This window comes from Bidens hawaiensis, unplaced genomic scaffold (assembly GCF_021521415.1).
Source record: "Bidens hawaiensis isolate Kalapana, Puna unplaced genomic scaffold, B.hawaiensis_p1.1 tig00044606_1, whole genome shotgun sequence".
Classification (NCBI taxonomy): Eukaryota; Viridiplantae; Streptophyta; class Magnoliopsida; order Asterales; family Asteraceae; genus Bidens; species Bidens hawaiensis.
In genome coordinates this window covers 1-14,229 of record NW_027497906.1, presented here as the reverse complement: position 1 = coordinate 14,229, position 14,229 = coordinate 1, and the positions used below count along the sequence as shown (strand labels likewise).

The following is a 14,229-nucleotide window of genomic DNA, read 5'->3' as shown; positions in this document are numbered from 1 at the left end:
CTACACATAAAGAAAATAAAAGCCTACCATGTGATAATAAACAAAGCATGTACACATGCAGCATTTGTTTGGCACGATGTATAAATTCAAAGTAAAAGGGGAATCCAAAGTTCAATGTAAGTTAAAAACATATACTTTCATATTTTTAATATTATTACTACTTTTATAAACATGTACTTTACATTTCAATTTATAAAACATTTACTTTTATAAAACTATTCAAAATTCAATGTAAGTTAAAAACACTAAGATAAAGGGTTAGTTTGGTTTGTTAAAAAACTAATTGGGTTAAAATGGTTTGTTAAAACTAACGCCGGTTAACGGGGTGAAGTGGGTTTCCTCCTAATCCGCTATTGAGAATGGCGGATTAGAAGGTAAGCCGCTTTTTGCAATGACGGATTACATATTTCACTTCCTCTTAAACCGCTATTAGGAATAGCGGATTAACCTATTTCTTGTCTTTTTTTTTCACCATCCCGTTAACCTAATTTTATTTCTAAAATACACATGAAAAAAAAATTACCTCAAAAGCCGGCCCAGTATTTAACAGACCAAATATGTCATACAACATAACTTTACGTGCTATTTCTATAATTACTTAAGTTTAGGGATCAAACAAATAGCTTTCTCACCGAGAAAATGTAATTACTAAACAAATAAAACACAACAAACTTGAAGGGTCATTCTATTAATATTGTCACGTCCAACATCTCAAGCCATGAAGTGTATATAACTACTATATGTCTATCCTATTTATTCGCTAATTATCATAGAGATAAACCCTAATTATAGTTTCGGTAATGACGGCAAAGGTTCGAAGTTGAAAGTCACAGTTCTTCAATTTGCATAGAATTTAGGTACGTAATTAATATGATCTGCTACATGCACTTTAGGAATTTATGTGTACGTTAGTGATTAGTTTATATCTAGCAGAATTTTTTTCTTTCGGGTTTGGAAATTTTCAAGGAAATGACTACTGATAGTCTATCACTAACGTTTGGGTTTTTCTGTGTGGTTTAGTTAAGCGGTTCAAGTGGAGTCACGTTATAAAAATTGCAAAAATCAAATTGAAATGCAAAAAATTAGTGTCATACGCTTAAGAAGTTATTATTTTTTTTTTTTTATTGAAATGTGGGTTAAGGTTTGTTGTCAAGGTTACTAAGAGTTAGGTGTAAAGGCTCCTGCGGGTGCGATGTCGAAATACATGAATATATCACACTATTTTTATTTTTTTTTGTACGGGTTTGGCCGAACCTGTTCCCCTTTACCTGCCTACGCCTCCATTTCGGGGACATAGGGTCTCCAAACCCACTTGTTAATTCCGACCACCATCGAAAATCTCAACTGAAGGTCATTATAAATAGAAAGCATAAATTATAGATTGATCATCATGTGTTTTGAAGTTATTAATCGAGTGCAATCGCAAAACGTTTGAAGTTGTTGAACTCTACACTTTGGAGGCGATAGTAAATATACAAATATGGGGTGCTTATGGTTTGGTTTGGGTCGGTTCGGTTATTAGCCTCACCCAATTAGTTCGGTTTGTTTGGTTAATTTTTTGGTTTTTGGTTTGGTTAAAAACGAAAATCAAATTTGCGCTATAATTTTTTACTTGGAAATGCATGAAAGGGATGTATAAATACTTGAATGTGTAAATACGTGAAATGGATATATAAATACATGAAACGAATGTATAATTACATGAAATGAATGTATAAATGCATGAAATGGTGATATATAAAAGCTAGAAAGATATAAAATTATGAATGATCGGTTTGGTTTGGTTAATTTCGGTCAACAAATGGTAAAAAGATAACCAAAAACCGATTTTGGTTAATTCGGTTTTCAATTAATTTTGGTTTGGTTGCATTGGTTTTCATTTGTTTCGATTAACGCTTCAGTTATTGCTCACCCCTGAATTTAATATCTATAGAACAATTTGTTTTAAGTAATTGAACTCCATTAATTTGAACTTTTAAATTTTTGACATAAAATAATCAACCAATGTAACTATGACATACAACATATTTAAAAAAAAAATTAATAAAATAAACGGATCAATCCACGAACATTAAGTTCCCGAACAGTAGTTTCGACCCAAAGCAGACACAAAGCCATTACTGGTAAGGGCAATAACGACTTTTTAGAACTAGTTTTTGTCATCTTGATCAAAACATTGTCAAAAGGGGTGATAATATCAACAAAATTATACACATCTTAATATGTAGAAACAGTATTTTTTTTAGAAATTACAGCTAGCAACCATAGTTTATTTATAATGTTTGTTACATTTTAAGTTCATGAACTTCATATAGGTGCTAAAATGGCGGGGACTTCAAGTCGCGAGTCCAAGGTTAGCCGATCGCTAGAGGGAATAACAGAAGGAGTTGCTTCTATGCTACCGCCTTCTCTTAACACGGACGATGATGATGATTGTGGTATGAATCTTATTTTATGCCATTGTTTGTTGCAATTCAGTATATGTTAATGAACTGTAATCTATTGCAGGACTTGAACCTTCTCAACTATATAGAGAGTTTACATGGATGATAACCAACTACTCAAAAATTAACAAGATAGAAGTTACTAGTAAATCGTTCAAGGTTGGCGGCTACAAATGGTAGGGTTTTTTTCCGAATATATTCATAAAAAAGGAACAATTTCATGTATACCCTTAAAAACATTGAAAATGTCATACATACGATATATATATATATATATATATATGCCTAGCTTTAACTTCTTTACAAGGGCATATATGATATTGCTGGGGTATATATGATATTTTTAATTAATGTTCGTAGGGGTATATATGAAATTGACCCCCCCCCCCCAAAAAAAAAGACGAGTTATTTAAGCTTCTTGCTATGGTTTGTAGGTGCTTTGTGCTCTACCCTCTCGGGCGTGATGTCCACAACCACCTGTCTTTATTTCTTTGGGTTGCCGATAGTGACAAGCTTCTACCAGGATGGAGTCATTGCGCACAATTCACAATGTGTTTGGTGAATAAAAACCCTACAAAATCAAAATGTTCGGGTTGGTTTTTGCTGTCGTTGTTATTATTGTTATATATCATTGTCATGATTGTTAATTTATTTGATTAAACGTGTGTTTTCTAGACGCATTACATCGCTTCTGGAAGAAAGAGTCTGATTGGGGATGGAAAAAATTCATTAAGTTATCCGAAATGGTACGCGATGGGTTTATTGACGCTGACACTGACACCCTCATAATAAAATCTAAAGTCCAAGTTATCAGGTTTCTAGCTTAAACTACATTGACATGCGTCTGTTTTAGTTTGTTAAGCTAGCCATCGGTGTTAGTTAGACGGTTAATGTCATTTAGCGAATTTTGTGTGATAATGGATTTGTAGGGAGAGAGTTGATCGTCCATTTCAATGCCTTACGAGTGAATACAAGAGAGAACTCGCAAGGATATATATGTCAAGTGTAGAGGAAATATGCAACCAATTTGTGAAAGAAACAAGAGGAAAGCTGGAGGAGTTGATACAAGATAAAGTTAGATGGTCAAGGTATGCATATTTCTTAGTTATCAATAAAACCATGTGTAATTTAGCATTTAAATAATATTGTTTTCATCATAGTTATCGGTTGAGCTAGGCAAACTCAAGGCGCATAGGCCTCCAATGAGGGCATGAAGAAAAAAGAAGTGCACTAAAATAAAAAATTTAAAATATATTATTTATATGAAAAATAATGCTATGCTTCAAATAATATAAACAAAAGCTGTTATATAACATTTAATATCATCTAATTAGTACTAAAAGTTATAAAATAGTCGGGATTCAAATGTAATTCCATAACTTGAGTAACAAAATGTATCAATATAATGTCTTTGGCCTCTCCTAGAACTAAGTTTAATAGCACTCCTTGCGTTTCTTTTGCTCGGGTTTTATCTTCTCATGTTCTTAGCATAGACAATGCTGAGGCGCTCGCCTAGGAACTAAAAGCGCATTTATTGAGCCTCGCCTGAAAAATGGTCCTAGGCGCAAGAAACGAGGGCTTTTAATAACTATGGTTTTCGTTTATTTGTTCCAGCTTCTGTAAATACTGGTTGGGACTTGATGAAAATTCTAGAAACCGATTGGCAAGACTGAAATCGGATTTCGTACTAGAAGCGTTTGTGAAACACTTCTTTACAAAAAAAGTGAGTACGTCGGCTTTGATGATGGACTCGTTATATAGTGAATTAAAGACTCTTAAACGTCAAACCAAGAGCAAAAAAGACGAAGCAAAATGTGATGCAGAAGTACCCGTCATCCAAATGGAGAGCGACTCGTTTATTCTAGTTGATGATTTGTTGCCATTGCTTGAGAGGACAGTCTTGGAGCCATTGCCTCTAGACAATGAAAGCCGAACTAAGGTTAATAGTAGGGGTAAATTGGTAATTTTACGTTTTCACGTCTAATATCTCGTGTTCTTCTTTTCTGTTATAGGTTTCTGTTGAGAATTATGAAAGGCGTCACGCTGACTTGGCGCGTAGAATCATTGAGTTAAGCATGTTAGCATATATGTCCAGGTAAATTATGTAATAATGTAATTCTGTTAATTAATAATCTTTGTTGGAACAAGAAAATAATACAAAAACAAAAACAAAAAACTAGTATGTGAGTATTTAACCGTTTGCGATGTTTTACACCAGCAACATAGAAGTAGCAGGCCGAGAAGAGGCGGCTTTGAAGAGACAAGAGGAGCTCATCCGCGAAGAAGAGGAAGAGAAAGCAAAAGCAAAAGCAAGAACAAAAGCAAAAGCAAAAACAAAAACAAAAGCGAAAGCCAAAACGTTCGTGTGAAAAGAATCCGGAGTGTTTCTGTGTTTGATACACCTGCATTATTCGAAGGCTCGTCCTCGCTTATAAAACTTATGTGACCGCACGAGAGATCATGCAAACTAGAAGCTAATTACAAGTTGAATGCATGCTTTTTTTTTCCTAAAGGTTTTTTTTAAGTGCAGCATTTTATGTCAAATTCTAGGATATGGTTTATAGTTTAATGTAAGGTAGGATCGCTCAAGTAACGGGTAGTCCATGAACTCGAGCCACTAGCTCAGCTCGGGCTCAAGCTCAAAATTGCACAAGCTCGTCCGGTTCAACATTAGATCCTCTACCGAGTTGATATTTTAAGCTTTGACTCGCATAAATTTTTTAGTCAAGTTTGAGTTAATATGATCTTGCTTAAGTAAAAACGCACAACTAATTAATATAATTCCCTTAATAACTCTCATATGAGAGTTGACTCTATTTTTTTCAAGCTCGGTGATGGTTGGTAATTTGGTATTGGCTCGACTCTTAGAGCTTGTGAGCATCCCTAGTTTATTGACACAATGCATAGTTAGCGAAAACCACATAAAGTACTTGCATGTTTAAATTTTATATATATGTGCATAAATGTATATACAAGTACATGGTCATGAATTCGAGTCACATGGACGGTTCCAATGCCAATGAAGAGTTAGTAAAACTCAATAGTTACAAAAGGAGTGATTAGTTATTGTACTAAGAGTATGCAATATGCAATAATCTTACATCTCTCACGTACAAATTCTCTACTCTCCATCGTCTGATACCTATTTATCGACGTGGCCGGTTTTGGGCCTGTGCAAGCTAGGCGGCACATGGCCCAAAACCAAGAGGCGCCCAATTTTGCTACACTTGTATTGTTTTTGTTCATCGTTATTACATTTAACGACTTATTGCTTTATTTTGATATATATATATATATATATATATATATATATATATATATATTTGCGTTAAATTTTTTAAGGTCCATTTTTATAACTCGTGCAAGGCCCATAAAAATCATTTAGCTCTTAGAGCATCCACACCCATAAACCAATACAAACCTCCATCTCATCGCCACATCATAATCTTAACTTTTCACAAAAAAACTCCACTTTTCCTTCATCCATAAACCAATCTAAACCCTATTAAAATATAATAAATATGTGTATATATATATATATACTAGGTTAAATACCCGTGTATTACACGGGTTGAAAAAAAAATATTAAAAACGAAACATATTTACATATGGAATCAAAGTTGGATTATAATATAATCATAACATAAATGAGGCAATACAATTAATAGGTCTAGTTTCTATAGCCTCATAATTATTATTATTAGGATCGCAACAATAAACAATGAGCCAAGCTCTACCATAATATGCCTTGACTGCAAACATCTTTTCGGCCATTAAAGATGTGTTTCTTCCACAACAGTGTAAACCTATTAATAAGTGTGCATCTTCTAATTTAAAAAATGAGGGAACATTGAACAACAAAAAAGGTTACATCTCTATCTTTATTAATGATCATGAACACTTTTGTAAGCTCTTGTTTGTTGTCCAATTCACCGATTTTGGAGGACATCATATTCACGCATACAAATTAATTCATCAAAACCAATTTCACCACTGACATCTTTGTCCACATAAGCAATCATTCGATTAATTAGCTAAAACTAAAGATGTATGACATCAAAACCATTTCGACCCACTTACTTCCAAAAAGGTCGACCTTGACTTCAAACGGGTCATATCGGTCAAATATAGACAAGGAAACAAATGGGAACGAATACGAACAACTAATCGAACAAATTTATCGAGTTCATGCTTGTTCGTTAAGAATTATTCATTCGTTTAAAAAATGAACATGTTCGTTTGCCAAAAATCTAAACAAACATAAACGAAAGACAATTAACGAACGTAAACATGCATAAGCGAACGAACATGAACGGGGCATGTGATAACTTTGACCGAACACGATTACAAACATGAACATACTTGATTGAATGCCTATTCGAGTTACATAAAAGCATATAATATAGATAAATTCAGTAAATTAGTAAAATCAGATGACCATCAAAACCCATCCATTCCATAATAGCTTTTCTTAAAACGACTTGCATTTACTGACATTTTCAAAATATATGAAGTTAAAATTATAATCAAAGTAATGCCAACAAAATATAACAAAACTCTCATCAAAAAGCGACACAGTAAAAGTCCATACACAAATTCCATTTTTCAAAACGCCTTACAAAGTCTAAGTCCATAGTTTCATTCCATATACAAATTCCATATGTATAACTCCTAAAAAAGTTAAACCCCATAAACAAATTTCATGTTATTGACACAAAATACATACAAAATCAACAAACACCAAACATACGGAAATAGGTTTGTAAAATTTTAAGAAGGAAGTTAGATACCTGGATCAAAGAACAAAGCAACACTATAAAAAAAACCCTGCACGGCCATTGGAAAATCCAAACTAACCTTGTAGCAAACACAATCAGAGCAAAATATAAACTCCAGTAAACTATTAAAAAAACGCCCCTAAAAAATAAAACCATGCACAAACCTGAATAAAAGAACGATGCAATACTATCCGGTAAGGGCGGCAACAAACACAAACATAGCCATCGGAAATTCAAAAGAGCCTAGAAACAAACACGATCAAACAATATTAGAACCAAACTAAAACAAACCCTAACTTTTAAAAAATACAAAAAAGGTGAAATTAGTTTGGGAACAAATTACAATTCAAAAATATCCACCTATTATAGCAAAACATGTTAGTTCTAGGAGTAAAATCAAATTCTCCAATTCTTCAATCATGTCATATACTCTATCAAACTGCAAATGAAAAACAAAGACAATAAACACATTTTATCTCAAAACGTTCAAATTTCAATATGAGAAATAAATTAAATATGTCGGTAAAGCTCATGCAATTAACTGATATATTCTATTTGGCGGTGAACAAACTGTCCTTATAGCACAAATACATAAATAAATACATGTTGACTCTAGTGGGCAAAATTGTTCTTCAGCAAAAAGGATTACACATTTAAAGTAGTAAAGTTTTGTAACACCAAGCTAAAGCGGAAATGACAAAGTGTGACGTAGAGATTGCTCAAACACACGTGACACTATTAGGTGATCATAATAACATTATTTCATTTAACTCTTCATGTAACACAAGTTTATCAAATAATACAAGTTGTAGCAATTAATAAACAAATGATAAGTTGTTCTTTAATATCCTATAGGCATGCTATGTGTCTTCTAACTTTCATCCTCGTATCTTTACACCTGTAACATACGTATAAAATAAAGTCAGCTATGAACATAGCTGGTGAGATTCCCACAGTTTGATATATATAATATAAAAACCATACAACTCATGGACAAGTGATAAACGAACAAGTAAGTCCTTTCCAGTTGGTAACAACCAACGTACTTGGGTAATCGCGCAAGTAAGGTCCTTTCCAATTGGTAACAACCAACGTACTTGGATAATGAGACCCTTTTCCACTCGATACAAATAGACCGGAGTGCAAAGGGAGGCGTATGATCATACTTAATGAGGCTTCCCAACGTGCAAGTAATATTCGTGCAAGTAATACAAGTAACACACAAGTCCATATACGAATTGTAGTTTGTAATAGAAGAAAGCAATACTTGAATTTTTAATATGGATACATATGCTACCCCAAAACAATAAAACATTAAAAATGGGTGATGAAAAACTCACCTCGAATGCGAAAATAAACTTGAAATAAAAGCCAATAGCACAATAACGAAACCGAAGCAATCGAAAATGCGTTTAAAGAATCCGAATCGTTTGAACTTCTCGAACTATAATATAATTGAAACAAAAACAAATCTAACTATTAGGATTGAAAAAGGTTATATATAATTGGTCAACGGGGTGTTGCATGATTTTAATATATTTATTAACGTGTGATGGCATTTTATATATAATGTCAGTTTTAAGTTTTAATGGAACTTAACGATTTATATTAATCTAATATTATAACTTTAACATTAATATGAAAGTTACGATAATTTCGAGGTGCCAGATTTTAAATGGGGATTTTATCTTGAATAACTATTATTGGATTAAAGCTAACGGATTATAGTTTACAAGCTAAGGTTTAAACGAAATATAGGCTACCGAATTATAGTTTACGAGTGAAAATCTAATGAATCAAAAGTTTATTAAATTTTAAGTGAATTAATGCGACAAAATTTAGAATTTCATTTTTTAACGATTTAACGAATTTTTAAAGGTAACAAAGTAACGAAAGATAAAATTAGTTTGAATTATTTAACGAACGTGATAGTTGGGTTTTATTTGAAAAATGATAATTTATATTTTATAAATATTTTATTTGATTTAAAATGATTTTAATTGATTTAATATAATTTTAAATGATTTATTTAATTATAATAGATTAATAAGCTGTAAAAAAAATCTAATAGTAAACATGACCTGACCCGGGTTTCTCCTTAGAGTTAACCAGCTGATCCAGACTACACGTTTGACTTAGATTGAGTTTAATAATATATATATATATATATATATATATATATATATTATATTCAACCTCAAGAACCCTAGCTATCTAATACTTTTAATCTGTTCCATGTATGATCGATTAAAGTTAGGGGTTTTTATCGCCGGCCAAAAACTAACATAACACATACAAAAATTACCTGATATGGTGCCCGGAAGATGACGAACGGAGTGATGGCCGGAACTTAATCTTGGGTGCTCAAACGGAGTTGCAGAGATCGAATGAGTGTATTTTGATGTTTGTAGCAGTTTTAGATTGATGTTAGAGTCCTATTTATGCTTGAGCGTGTACTCGTTAATTAGTGTTAATTGATTTGACCGATTTCCGGCAATTGTTACGAGATTATAGGACGGCTTTTAGAACGTTATAATACAATTAATATATTGATTAGCGATTGTTATGGTTGTCTAAATCTGTTATGCTAAACATACGGGTCAAGGAACGAGGATTTCGGGGAGTAATAGGGCTCGCCGGAAGTTCAATTGCGTCGCCGGCGCTCCTAACCGGAAAAACGAGCCGGCAGAGGGGGGGAGCTGAGGCTGAAATATTAATGTAATATTTTAATCAAGTTACAAGTATGGTCCTTCAAGTTTAATACTTCTTTTAAAACAAATTAATAATATATTTACATTTAGAATCTTCAATTTTGATCAATGTTGAAATGAAATAAAAATTATAATAATTGGATATTTTTGCGGTAAACTCGTAAAGTTTGGAAATTGATTAAACAACGACTTTAATTCTTCAGGGTTTCGTTAATTGAACAAAATGCTATGTAAAACGAACGAACGATAAACATGAATCCTCGAGAATATTATTAATGTGTATATAAATTTATATATGTTTCTATAAACAAATTCGAAATGGGTCGGGTTTTCGGGTTTAAAAAGTAACGAATGTTACAAGTTTCTCGCAATTTTTCATATAAATTAGATATGAATTGATTATCTTTTATGAAAAAATCAAATAAATGCATTTGAATGGCACTCGTCACAACTATGTAACATAATTCATTTAATTTTGTTTTCTTTCTATTTTCAGATTTAATCTACTTAACATATCCAAATTCACACTTAATATAATATGTAATCAAAATATCATCAAATTCCTCAATAACAAAATACTAACTTAACAAAACCTAGAAATATGAAGAAAAGAGTTTTAATTTCTTATCAGTGAGCGAAGAACTCCACAACTGTGTAAGTCCTTGAGAATTTGATAGAAGTTAGTGGCGTTCAAACCGACGGTGATATCAGGTTGATCTCCGTAGCCCGTACGATCAATCGAGATCTAGCTATAATCTTCCTTCCATATTTTATACCTCACACCTTGCAGGAAACCTCCTGGTCTTATCAATTCCAAAATCATCGCCACTACATCCATCGGTTCCACCTGCGATGATGTAGAACACTATGAACCTTAATTTTTTCATACACATGGTTTTTCATTAATAGATAATCGAGAGAAGAGATTACTCAATACATAAAGACATAAACCCTAACCTGAATCAAGATGTAGAACAACAGGTTGAAGCTGACGAATTGAAAATATCATGTTATCGGACTCGCATCAACCCCTAGGGTTAACCCTAGAACATTTGATTTCTTTTGGAGAGAGAGAGATGAGATCGGTTTTCTTGATGCTGCTGAAATTTGAAATTTGAATCTAATGAAAAATTGAAGAGCCCTAGAAACACCCGCTAGTTTAAACTTCCAGAGAAAGCTTTTGTAAACAACACATGTGACAGCCCTCTATAGATGCCACATAAGCAAATGGCTTCAATGAGTGACACGTTGCTTAGAGTTCTTCTTTTATTATATAGGGGGACAGGGATATATATGATTTGTGTGTGGTGGGGCCACTACAAACCCGCATTTCAAACGTTTGAGAACACAAACAACCACCTCCACAAACGTTTGTCTCCACCCGTAAACGTTTGTTTGCACCATTCCATGTTAAAAAAACGTCCACACAAACACCGGTGGAGATGCCTTAGGGGACGCCCATGTTTATCAAAATATTTGTAGTAAAACTGAAAGGAATATTTCGTGAGTGCCTTTGCACCGGATTTTGCGTCTTGCCATGTCATTCTCATGGTCTTTTTATTTTTAATAAGGTTTAATCAAAAAAATCATTTTAATCTAAAATTTAAGACCACTTTACTATCTTGTCTTTCTGATAAACTAATTTATTTGTATACACATTTTTCTCATTCCATAAATTCAAACTATTAATATTGAGAACTTTTCAAAATATCATTATTACACATTTACTTCCAAGTAATAATAAAGATAAAAAAAAACTGTCCTTATTGAATTCAAGGAAACAAGCTTTGGCAAAACCTATAATCAATTTGGTAAAATCTATAATCAATTCTAGTTTAAGCAAACTTGAGTACGATCTCAAGCCTAAGTTAGAGCCCATTTAATAAACAAGTTTGAGCCTAATGTTATATATCAAACTAGAATATAGCCCGTGTGATACACAGGTGGTTAAAAAAATACAATAAAAAAGTTAAACTGAATAATATGTATAATAACATACCTTATGAATTCATAAGATATAAATAATTTTCTAAAATACATAGATTAGTAAGAAATAGTTTGTATTTGTATTAGAAAATAAAAATGGAAGATTGTGAATATTTACCAATTAAGAAAAAGAGAAGGTTGTCATCAATTCATTTTAGTTGAGTTGTTAAGCCACAAACATTTTAAAACAAGGTAATGAGTTCGATTTCCATTAACAACATATTTTTCATTTTATTATTCATAAAATGAAAATTATAAAAATGAAAATTTGTACACTTGACAGTAGTCTAGTTGAATGAATCTCTACCGTTAGGCCACGACCCCAACCCCAATAACTTAGGTAGATATATCTTATAGCAAGCTATTAACTTATTTATATATTTATATTTACGTCTAATTTTCTGCACAGAGTCTTGTACCTTTTGGCTTCTATTATCTGTAACTTTCTTTTCTTAATTTTGGCTTGCCATGTGTCGTTACTTGTTACGTGTCTATCCAACTTCTCACACATGGCTACCAGCTTCGACATCACCTTCATCTCATCTCTAGAGTCCAGAATCCGCCGTCGGCTTCTACAACTCTCTCTCTGTGACATAAGAAATTGTTTCTACTTCACCTTCACCTATTGTTGCTGGGTTCAATTTCGAAACCCTAGGCAGCGTTGGTGTGGTGGTGGCAGTGGTTGGGTGGGGCAACTTCTGTAGCCACCAGCTATTGCTGCCGGGGTCATTACCATAGGTGGCGGTGGTTGTTAAGGCCTCAGCTCCTAAGGCCGGAAAACCCTAATCGATCCTGCCACGGCAAACAATGGACGATCTGGTAAATAAATCTTTCTGTGTTCATTAAATTGTTGTTTTTAATGAATACCGTTGTTGTAATTGGGCAAATTTAGGTCTGGGGATGCATGTGCATAAGGGTGGCAAAACAAACCTAAATGGGTTGTTTTGGGTCAATTTGGATAATTTTTAAAATTGAGATGGGTCAGGATGGATCAAAAGAATTTTGCAAGAAGGTCAGGATGGGTTGGATAGATGCTAGTGACTGACTTTTGGTTATAGGTTAGAATGGGTTTGTTTATGGGTTAGAATGGACTAGAACAAGCTTTATTCAATTTTATTTCATACAAAACCCACGCAACCGAATAGAAACCGAGAAATCAAAACCGAAACCATTGAAACTAAACATATACCGAAACTGACCGAAATGAAAAAAAGCAAAACCGAAGCGAAAAAGAAACCGAAAAAAACCGAACCTGAGCCGAGACGAAACCGAGTCTTTTTATTTTATGAACGAGGAAGATGGGAGAAACATTTTAGTTGTTTTACTTTTTGCGTTTTCGATTTATATTTTGAGTTATTATTTTTTTATAATTTTTTTGAATATTTTTTTGACGGTTTTGAAACCCTTTGTATTTTAACATTTGTTTAGTTCAAGATGGGTTAACTTTACCCATCTTGACACATACCCATCCTAAACCGAATAAAACCGAGAAATCAAAACCGAAAACATTGGAACCGAATAGATACCGAAACGAAAAAAAGCAAAAATGAACCGAAAAAAACCGAACCTGAGCCGAGACGAAACCGAGTTTTTTTTTTTTTTTTTTTTTTATGAATGAGAATGACGGGGGAGACATTTTAGTTATTTTAGTTTTTGCGTTTTTAATTTATATTTTGAGTTATTAATTTTTCATTAAATTTTTTGAATATTTTTTTGAGGGTTTTTTAAAACCCATTGCATTTCAATCTTTACTTGGGTCAAGATGGATTAACTTTACCTATCTTGACCCTTACCCATCCTAGCCCTTTATTTTAAAAATCCATCCTGACCCATACCCATCCTGACTCAAACCCATTTTAACCCATCACCCAAATCCAACCTAACCCACTCATATTGCCACCTCTACATGTGCATATATCACTTTTGACTTGCTAATAAAAACTAATTCATAATATTTGTGTGTGCAGGTTTTGCTGATCCTTTTGGAATTTTCAAATACTACAAAAGCTCATTATTGTGGATGTTTGATGCCATCCATCTAAGTTATTGTTTGAGACTTATAGGTGTTCTTTTAGTTTTAATATAACTAGATTTTTTTTTCCAGTTTAATATAGCTAGATTTTTTTGTATCGTTATGTAATTTGGTTTTTGGTGTCGTCTTCTTGTTTTTATCAATTGTACATTCATAATTCTTATGCAGATGAAGGGAATGATGGTCAAGGTGAAACCATGGCTGCGGTAGCGGTGATGGAGATGGTGGTTGTGTTGGTGAAGAGGTAACGATAGGAAACTGGGTGAGGGGTTGGTCTT

At 33.1% G+C, this 14,229-nt stretch overlaps 1 pseudogene; it reads left to right on the top strand.

Annotated features, from left to right (window-relative positions):
- Positions 1 to 2,323: 2,323 nt before the first annotated feature.
- Positions 2,324 to 14,195, top strand: LOC143595061 (TNF receptor-associated factor homolog 1a-like; annotated as a pseudogene).
- Positions 14,196 to 14,229: the final 34 nt, after the last annotated feature.